Genomic DNA, 9,774 nt, shown 5'->3' with positions numbered 1-9,774 from the left:
CTAAATATGTCATTATACTGTATGTATTTACTTGTGTCATGACGTTACCTTCAATTGAGTCTATTAACCATTTAAATATTTCTGCTTTGTGAAATGGATGTTGTCATTTCTGGATTCCTTTTGGAACCACTTAATTTGATAAATTAGATTAGAGTTGAATTAAAGGTTAAGTTGAATTAAAGGTTTTATGGTGGGAAAACATTTCAGTTCAGATTTAGGTAACGTTTTAGAAAAGGAGAGCCACCTACTGGCCAGTCAGTCAACTGAACTGCTTTAGGTTACTTTATGTGAAGACAATCAGATTCTGGACATTACATTTACATTTTTGTCATTTAGCAGACGTTCTTATCCAGAGTGACTTACAGTTAGTGAATGCATCTTAAGATAGCTAGGTGGGACAACCACATATCACAGCCATAGTAAGTAAAATGTTCCACAATAAAGTAGGGGGGTCAAGTGCGAGTGTTAGTTTTTATTATTATTAAACATAGCCTACCACATATTTTCACTTTATAAAGTAACTTTTAGAAAAAACATGACAATACCTAACTTTACCATCCTGGGTTTAGTGTCTTTTTAGCTTCCAATACATACCACCATTTAAGCACTGAGACAATGTTATGGAAAATGCACAAGAATGCAGAATAAACTCACATTTATATTTACATTCCAAACAGATGACACACAATGTCTCCATTGTGCTTGCTGCCTCACAGTGAGTGTGTTCCATTATCTCCACTGAATTCCACTGTGGGGACAAAAACAGAACTCTTGGGCTCAATTCAATCAAACCCACATTGCAGTGTTTACATAGTAACGAGTAAACAGATTTTTTCTCCCATGTTAAAACAAATTTCGAAATTGGTTTGATTGCAGAAATAGCAGGTACACAACACTTCCCTAGCAGATAGATGCTTCAGGTTTCTGAATACAATGAGTGTATATGTGTGTGTGTGGGCACTGATGTAAATAAACAAGTTGCCTAGCCTGAATTCACCCCTAGTGTAATCAAGAAGTCATAAATCCAGAGGTCAGTCAGAGCAACACCACACCCATGCCCTTGCAAACCGATAAGATGATCTGACCACCTACAGTGTCTTACAAAAGTATTCACCCTCTTGGCATTTTTCCTAACCTGGAATTAAAATCGATTTTTGGGGGGTTTGTATCATTTGATTTACAGAACATGCCACTTTTAAAGATGCAAAGTATGTTTTATTGTGAAACAAACAAGAAATTAGACAATAAAAACAGAACTTGAGCATGCATAACTAACCCCCCCCCAAAGTCAATACTTTATAGAGCTACCTTTTGCAGCAATTACAGCTGCAAGTCTCTTGGGGTATGCCTCTATAAGCTTGGCACATCTAGCCACTGGGATTTTTGCCCATTCTTCAAGGCAAAACTTCTCCAGCTCCTTCAAGTTGGATGCGTTCCTCTGGTGTACAGCAATCTTTAAGTCATACCACAGATTTTCAATTGAATTGAGGTCTGAGCTTTGACTAGGCCATTCCAAGAAATGTAAATGTTTCCCCTTAAACCACGCAAGTGTTGCTTTAGCAGTATGCTTATGGTCATTGTCCTGCTGGAAGGGGAACATCCGTCAAACATCAGTGTCAAATCTCTGGAAGACTGAAACAGGTTTCCCTCAAGAATTTCCCTGTATTTAGCTCCATCTGTCATTCCTTCAATTCTGACCAGTTTCCCAGTCCCTGCCGATGAAAAACATCCCCACAGCATGATGCTGCCACCACCATGCTTCCCTGTGGGGATGTTGTTCATGGGGTGATGAGAGGTGTTGGGTTTGTGCCAAACATAGCGTTTTCCTTGATGACCAAAAAGCTCAATTTTAGTCTCATCTGACCAGAGTACCTTCTTTCATACGTTTGAGGAGTCTCCCAAAGCAATGGCTTTTTTCTGGACACTCTTCCGTACAGCCCAGCTCTGTAGAGTGTACGGATTAAACTGGTCCTATGGACAGATACTCCAATCTCCGCTGTGGACCTTTATCTCTTTCAGGGTTATCTTTGTTCTCTTTGTAGCCTCTCAGGTTAATGCCCTCCTTGCCTGGTCCGTGATTTTTGGTGGGTGGCCCTCTCTTGGCAGGTTTGCTGTGGTGCCATATTCTTTCCTTTTCTTTTATAATGGATTTAATGGTGCTCTGTGGGATGTTCAAAGTTTCAGATATTTTTTTTATAGCCCAACCCTGATCTGTACTTCTCCACAACTTTGTCCCTGACCTGTTTGGAGAGCTCCTTGGTCTTCATATTGCCGCTTGCTTGGTGGGGCCCATTGCTTAGTGGTGTTGCAGACTCTGGGGCCTTTCAGAACAGGTGTATATATACTGAGATCATGTGACCGATCATGTGACACTTAGATTGCACACAGGTGGACTTCATTTAAGATATGCACGCACCACTTTTTCGTTTTTGTTTTATTTATTTTTTTTGAAACAAGTCATTTTTTAAATTTCACTTCACCAATTTTGACTATTTTGTGTATGTCCATTACATGAAATCATAATAAAAATCCATTTAAATTACAGGTTGTAATGCAACAAAATAGGAAAAACACCAAGGGGGGTGGATAATTTTGCAAGGCACTGTAAGCTCAAAGTAGCAGCCAGACAGACAGAGGTTGGTAAAGAACTGCTGAGGCAGGGAACACAGCCATCTCTTCAGCCTCTCCTCTGCCTCGAACCCACCCACTCCTCTAATAGAACTGATAAGGATAACCAGAAGAAAGGTTCTGCATTGTTTCAGATGGAGGAAACATGAAACCAGGGTGAAAGTCGATGGAAGTAGATTTTTTTAGAGGACAGATAGGTCATTCATTGCATGATGGGAACTGTTTTGGCATTTGTCCAAGTAGGGTTCATTACAGTAATACAGCAGTATCAACACCAGCTCAGCTTTTCTACTTATACACTATATATACAAAAGTATGTGGAACACCATTGGACTCTGGAGCAGTGGAAACATGTTCACTGGAGGGATGAATCACGCTTCCCCATCTGGTAGTACGAAGGACGAATCTGGATTTGGCGGATGCCAGGAGAACGCTACCTGACCCAATGCATAGTGCCAACTGTAAAGTTTGGTGGAGGTGGAATAATGCTCTGGGGCTGTTTTTCATGGTTTGGGCTAGGCCCCTTAGTTCCAGTGAAGGGAAATCTTGACGCTAAAGTATACAATGACATTCTAGATGATTTTGTGCTTCCATCTTTGTGGCAATAGTTTGGGGAAGGCCCTTTCCTGTTTCAGCATGACAATGCCCCCATGCACAAAGCGAAGTCCATACAGAAATGAGTTTGTCGAGATCGGTATGGAAAAACTTGACTGGCCTGTACAGAGCCCTGACCTCAACCCCATCGAATACCTTTGGGATGAATTGGAACGCCAACTGCGAGCCAGGCCTAATCGCCCAACATCAGTGCCTGACCTCACTAATGTGCTTATGGCTGAATGGAAGCAAGTTCCCTTAGCACTAGATGCTGCAACATCTAGTGGAAGCCTTCCCAAAAGAGTGGAGGATGTTATAGCAGAAAAGGGCGTACCAACTCCATATTAATGCCCATGATTTTGGAATGAGATGTTCGACCAGTAGGTGTCCACATACTTTTGGTCATGTAATGTACCAGACATTCCTTAGAATACAAAACAATGGCATGCAGAGCCAAGTTGATAAACATTTTCTGACAAATACTGTGTGGCAGTACAGGATATATTTGGACACATGAAATAATTTTGATTCCACTTATTGTATTCTAAATCTGAAACACCTATTACAACAAAGTCCATTCACAAAGTCATGCATAGAAAAGCCAAATGGGTTCCTTTCCTATGTAACACAATATAACAATGATAGATTTCAGCGGCCAAGGGGTTTTAAATAATGTGTTCATTTGTTTTTGTCGAAGAACCATTTTCCATGTCATTAATCTCAAAGAGCTGTCGGAGAGCCACAATGCATTAGCCTAAGGCTCATACTCATGTGTGCTCTCTGCTGGACGATGAAGGTATAGCAAAAACGTAATGTTATTCACAATGGAATGAGGTCCATTTCTGAGCTCTGTCAGTGAGTGCGATTTTCAATTAACTGGCCCCAGAGCAGCATTCATGTCTCCCAAGTTGTTGTGTTATTCTTTGCCTTAGAGTGTGTGTCTTAAGGGTTAGTGCTGTTTTTTTTATAGCTCAGTGTTAGAGTGCTTCCTCTGGGGGTCAGAGAGGGTCCACGCCAAAAACAACAGGATGAAAAACAACACTGGGTGGAAGGGTTGAGCAAGGAAGGAGGGGGGTCAGGGACAGTGGGGGTTAGAACTTTAGGAGATTTTTCTCTCTGAGAAAAGTACCCAGCAATGTTTTATAGGCAGTTTGGAACAGTGGTCCTGTTGTGTAGGCAACCAGGGAGCAGTCCAGACACCTGGCACACACAGACAGAGACATTGCTCAGCTTGCCTCTGCCTTGTTGGGGGAAGGACTGTGATACTTCGGGTGGACAGTCATAGGAGCATGCGGACTGGCAGTGAGGAAAGATGGAACCAGGCCTGAAGGGTTTGTGTGTGTTAGCTTGCATACATGCTTGCTTGCGTGTGTGTGAACCTGGGTCAAAAGGATCCCGTGGGAAAGCAGTGTGTTTCCTGGAGGACCTCTCTCTCAGTGCAAAATGTGACTCCATTAGGGCCAGGTCTTCAGCAGCTCAGCGGCGATGTGAAATATTGGTTTCCTGTCCACATTCCCTACCTCCCCGGCTGTGTTATCATTGGCCCTAAGAGAGGTACCAGGCTGTGAGGCTGCAGCCTAGCGGGACCTCCCCACGGCCCCTCAGGACTGCCTGCCTGTGGTATTGCTTAACCAACAGAATCTTGGCAGCCAGTTAGGTCCACTTTATTTTATCTGACCCCTTTCGACTTGTTTCACACCCTCTCTGTCTGTTTAATTGTTGTTTCCTCTCTGAGGGTGAGGCTGGGCTGTCTGAGTCTTAGCTGGATCCATGTGAAGTCCAGCCAGAGCAGAACAGCTTGCATCACTGGCAGACTAGAGATGTCTCCTCCATTAACAAAGGCTATGAGAGGACAAGAACTATGGCCAGTTTTACCTTCCACCACACATCACACCATCATTTGTAATAGTCAAAAAACTTTATTCAGAAAGGTCTCATCACTGTCTACAAGACAACATACTGAAGATGTGGAAAACAGTGAACTATGTTGAAATTGTTGATTGTTTCTGTACTGTATTCCAGCTCAGCTTAGTAATGGCTGGTAATGATGCCTTTGACTTTGAACGCGAAAGCATTAATAATTAATGTAAATGCATTTCTCTGCATATTGGGTGACTTTGTTTTCTTTTCCCTACTCAAGATCAGACAGATGGTCAGAAACAGGTTCACTTTGTACACAGACATTAGTCATCACTGCAATTTTGTAAATTTGATCACTTTGGTTCATTTTAGAATCCTAACTGTATTTTTATATCTATTTTGTGATTGGCTGTGTAACAGGACATGAGCTCATGAGCTCAGGGCTCATATGCTTGGACACTGGTCCCTGTCGCTAGTAAAAACCATCTAACAGGCATACACCCACACCCGCCTGCCCGCGCACACACACACATACACACACAACCCCTCCGAATGACACACTGTTTTCACAAAGGTTATTGGCCATGTTGATCATGAGAAAGCCACACTATAAAAAGCTCTCTGGCTTCATGTCAAGACCAACACCAAGCAGAGTTGTTTCCCCCTCCTCTCCCTACAATGTTTCAAGAAGTTACAACCTCCAGGCTCGACAGGGGGAAATGTCCATCTGTCCTTCTCAGGTTGTTTATTTTCCCCCTCTGCCTCTGTCTGTGTGTGTAATGACTCAGGCCTTCAAAGGGTGCTTTGATAATTTTTTCCCTGATGCTGTCTGCAGGCCGGCTGGTTGGCTGGCTGGCAATGGAGGCTGCCTGAACACCCCAGTCCAAGTCAGACTACATTCCAGTGTGGGTCTAATAACACCATTACGTCTCACAGATTCGCTGATTGCTTTGAGGGTATAAATCACATCGCTGCAGTCGGGGCTCCATGGCAAACATGCCCTGTGACAGCTTAACCATCGGACTGATGGCCCAGAGCGATAGCAGTGTGAAAAATGAAACACAGAGGAGGAGGTGTGTGTGTTGTGTGTGTGTGTGTGTGTGTGTGTGTGTGTGTGTGTGTGTGTGTGTGTGTGTGTGTGTGTGTGTGTGTGTGTGTGTGTGTGTGTGTGTGTGTGTGTGCGTGTGCGTGGGGGCATGAAAGGCATTATACGAATGTACTAGGCAATTTCCCTCCCGGTGGAGATGCAATCGAGGTCTCAGCCCTACAGTTCATACTGACATAAACCCGTCAACAAGAACAAGCAGCACTATCATGTTTGCTGTGGTCACAGTGCCCCCACGGTGACCTGTGTAGCTGATGACTTGGGGACAGTAGTAAAGGAAACATAAATCGTACTGTTGCAAACAAATCACTGTAAATCACATTTAAAGCGGTTGTGATAACAAAGGCATTCAATGTTTGGTTAAATTACATGTGTGTCATGTTAAATAAACACAAGGATTTCATGTACATCTAGTCTAATAGCTTGGTCCATGAGCTTGTGTTTATTTAGTGGTGATTCCATTTGAACTGATAGTTTCTCCAAAAAGATCTCCCCAAAAATATAGCTATTATACTTAATCACTATGCAGCATCAACCTGGACTCAGGGGTAAACGTAACATAGTGAACGAGACACTTCAATTAGTATGATATGTTACAATTTGTATGGTATGTATTCATTTCTGGATGTACAGTCGTGGCCAAGAGGTTAGAGAATGACACAAATATTAATTTTCACAAAGTCTGCTGCCTCAGTTTGTATGATGGCAATTTGCATATACTCCAGAATGTTATGAAGAGTAATCAGATGAATTGAAATTAAATACAAAGGGCCTCTTTGCCATGCAAATTAACTGAACCCCCCCCAAAAAAACATTTCCACTGCATTTCAGCCCTGCCACAAAAGGACCAGCTGACATCATGTCAGGGATTCTCTCGTTAACACAGGTGTGAGTGTTGACGAGGACAAGGCTGGAGATCACTCTGTCATGCTGATTGAGTTTGAATAACAGACTGGAAGCTTCAAAATGCTTGGAATCATTGTTCTTCCTCTGTTAATCATGGTTACCTGCAAGGAAACACGTCCCGTCATCATTGCTTTGCACAAAAAGGGCTTCACAGGCAAGGATTTTGCTGCCAATAAGATTGCACCTAAATCAACCGGCTCATCAAGAACTTCAAGGAGAGCGGTTCAATTGTTGTGAAGAATGCTTCAGGGCACCCAAGAAAGTCCAGCAAGCATCAGGACCATCTCCTAATGTTGATTCAGCTGCAGGATCTGGGCACCACCAGTACAGAGCTTGCTCAGGAATTTGCAGCAGGCAGGTATGAGTGCATCTGCATGCACAGTGAGGCGAAGACTTTTGGAGGATGGCCTGGTGTCAAGAAGGGCAGCAAAGAAGCCACTTCTCTCCAGGAAAAACATCAGCGACAGACTGATATTCTGCAAAAGGTACAGGGATTGGACTGCTGAGGACTGGGGTAAAGTTATTTTCTCTGATGAATCCCCTTTCCGATTGTTTGGGGCATCCGGAAAAAAGCTTGTCCGGAGAAGACAAGGTGAGCGCTACCATCAGTTCTGTGTCATGCCAACAGTAAAGCATCCTGAGACCATTCATGTGTGGGTTTGCTTCTCAGCCAAGGGAGTGTGCTCACTCACAATTTTGCCTAAGAACACAGCCATGAACAAAGAATGGTACCAACACATCCTCAGAGAGCAACTTCTCCCAACCATTCAAGAACAGTTTGGTGACGAACAATGCCTTGTCCAGCATGATGGAGCACCTTGCCATAAGGCAAAAGTGATAACTAAGTGGCTCGGGGAACAAAACATTGATATTTTGGGTCCATGGCCAAGAAACTCCCCAGACCTTAATCCCATTGAGGACTTGTGGTCAATCCTCAAGAGGTGGGGGGACAAACAAAACCCCACAAATTCTGACAAACTCCAAATATTGATTATGCAAGAATGGGCTGCCATCAGTCAGGATGTGGCCCAGAAGTTAATTGACAGCATGCCAGGGCGGATTGCAGAGGTCTTGAAAACGAAGGATCAACACTGCAAATATTGACTCTTTGCATCAACGTCATGTAATTGTCAATAAATGCCTTTGACACTTATGAAATGCTTGTAATTATACCTCAGTATTCCATAGTAACATCTGACAAAAATATCTAAAGACACTGAAGCAGCAAACTTTGTGGAAATTAATATTTGTGTCATTCTCAAAACTTTTGGCCACGACTGTACATCATTAATTTCGTATAATATGTTACGCATTACAATTTGTAAGATATGTTACAAAATGCAATTCATACAATAGGTTATGAATTTGCAAAATGTATGATAAGTTACGAATTCCAACTTGTTGTTGCTTAGCTAGGAGGCTAGGTGGCTAACGCTAATGTTAGCTAGGTGGCTTACATTAGCTAGGCTAGGGGTTAGCGGTTAGGGTTAGTTTAGATGGTTATGGTTAGGGTCAGGGTTTGGGGAAGGGTTAGCCAACATGCTAAGTAGTTGCAAAGTAGCTAAAAAATGGGAAGTAGTTGTAAAGTTGCTCACGATGAGATTCGAATGTGCAACCTTTGGGTTACTAAACTTCACGTTATATGCCTATCCATCCACCGCAACCAACTACCCTACTTTAATTTTTGTTTTACTAAGTAACTTTCTGTCTTATGTAATCATACCAAACGTAGCATATCATACTAATTTGAGTTTCTCGGATTTAATGTTTCGTCTAGTCTATGACACCAGGCTGGCAACATATTAAGAATATACAAATCCAAACACTAATAACATCTAATCTAGTCTCCAGGTTATTATTTGGAATCTGATAGGAGTATAAATATTCCCTAGACAGTCAGGTATTCAGAGAGTAGACAATACACACATGCTGTATCCCCATCTCAGGTGCCTCGACTCACAGTATATATACTCTGAATTCCTGAGGAGAGAATTTTTACAGGGGAGTGGAATATGAACAGACAGAGCCATGCATTGTAGAGCCATGGTGGTCCTCTAAGGAAACTCTGGAGAATCCCCTCCTGTCAGAAGACTGTTGGTTTTGGGCTGAAGCCACCTATAGTCTAGCAGCATGGGGGAAAAAGCTGGTTGTCAGATTGGCTAGGTTATGTACTGTACATAATGCTGTACTGATGTCATTAGAGTGGGTAGTAGTAGATCATATGAAGGCTGGGCGTAACTGAAGGTTTATTCTAGGACAGAAAAATGATTATTCACTATTAGCAAAGGGAAGCTCCTTATACAGTGCATATACCGTTCAGAATATGTATAAAGTGTTTCTATACAGTATATATGTAAAGTGTTTCTAAATCCCTTCTCCTGCTGCCTGATAGTTTCATCTGTATGACTAAACCTATCTAGTTCTGCAAACTTTCACTGGGAATAGTGTAATATTACTCACTCTTTCCTGGGTGACTATGACTTGAGTCATCTTTTTTCATTGATTCCTGTGGTTGTCCTTGGAGTTCCCAGGGTTTGATGTTGTGCAAGTGACAATTTATTTCATGCGGTCATAAGCTGAAATGATAGTTGCACGATAGTTACACAGCCATGTGCTTATTCATTAGTGTGCATGCTCAAGCAAGGCTACAGAAGGTCTCAGTTAATTAGGTAAGTAATGGG

Source organism: Oncorhynchus nerka, linkage group LG24 (assembly GCF_034236695.1).
Source record: "Oncorhynchus nerka isolate Pitt River linkage group LG24, Oner_Uvic_2.0, whole genome shotgun sequence".
Classification (NCBI taxonomy): domain Eukaryota; kingdom Metazoa; phylum Chordata; class Actinopteri; order Salmoniformes; family Salmonidae; genus Oncorhynchus; species Oncorhynchus nerka.
Note: the sequence above shows the minus strand (reverse complement) of the source record.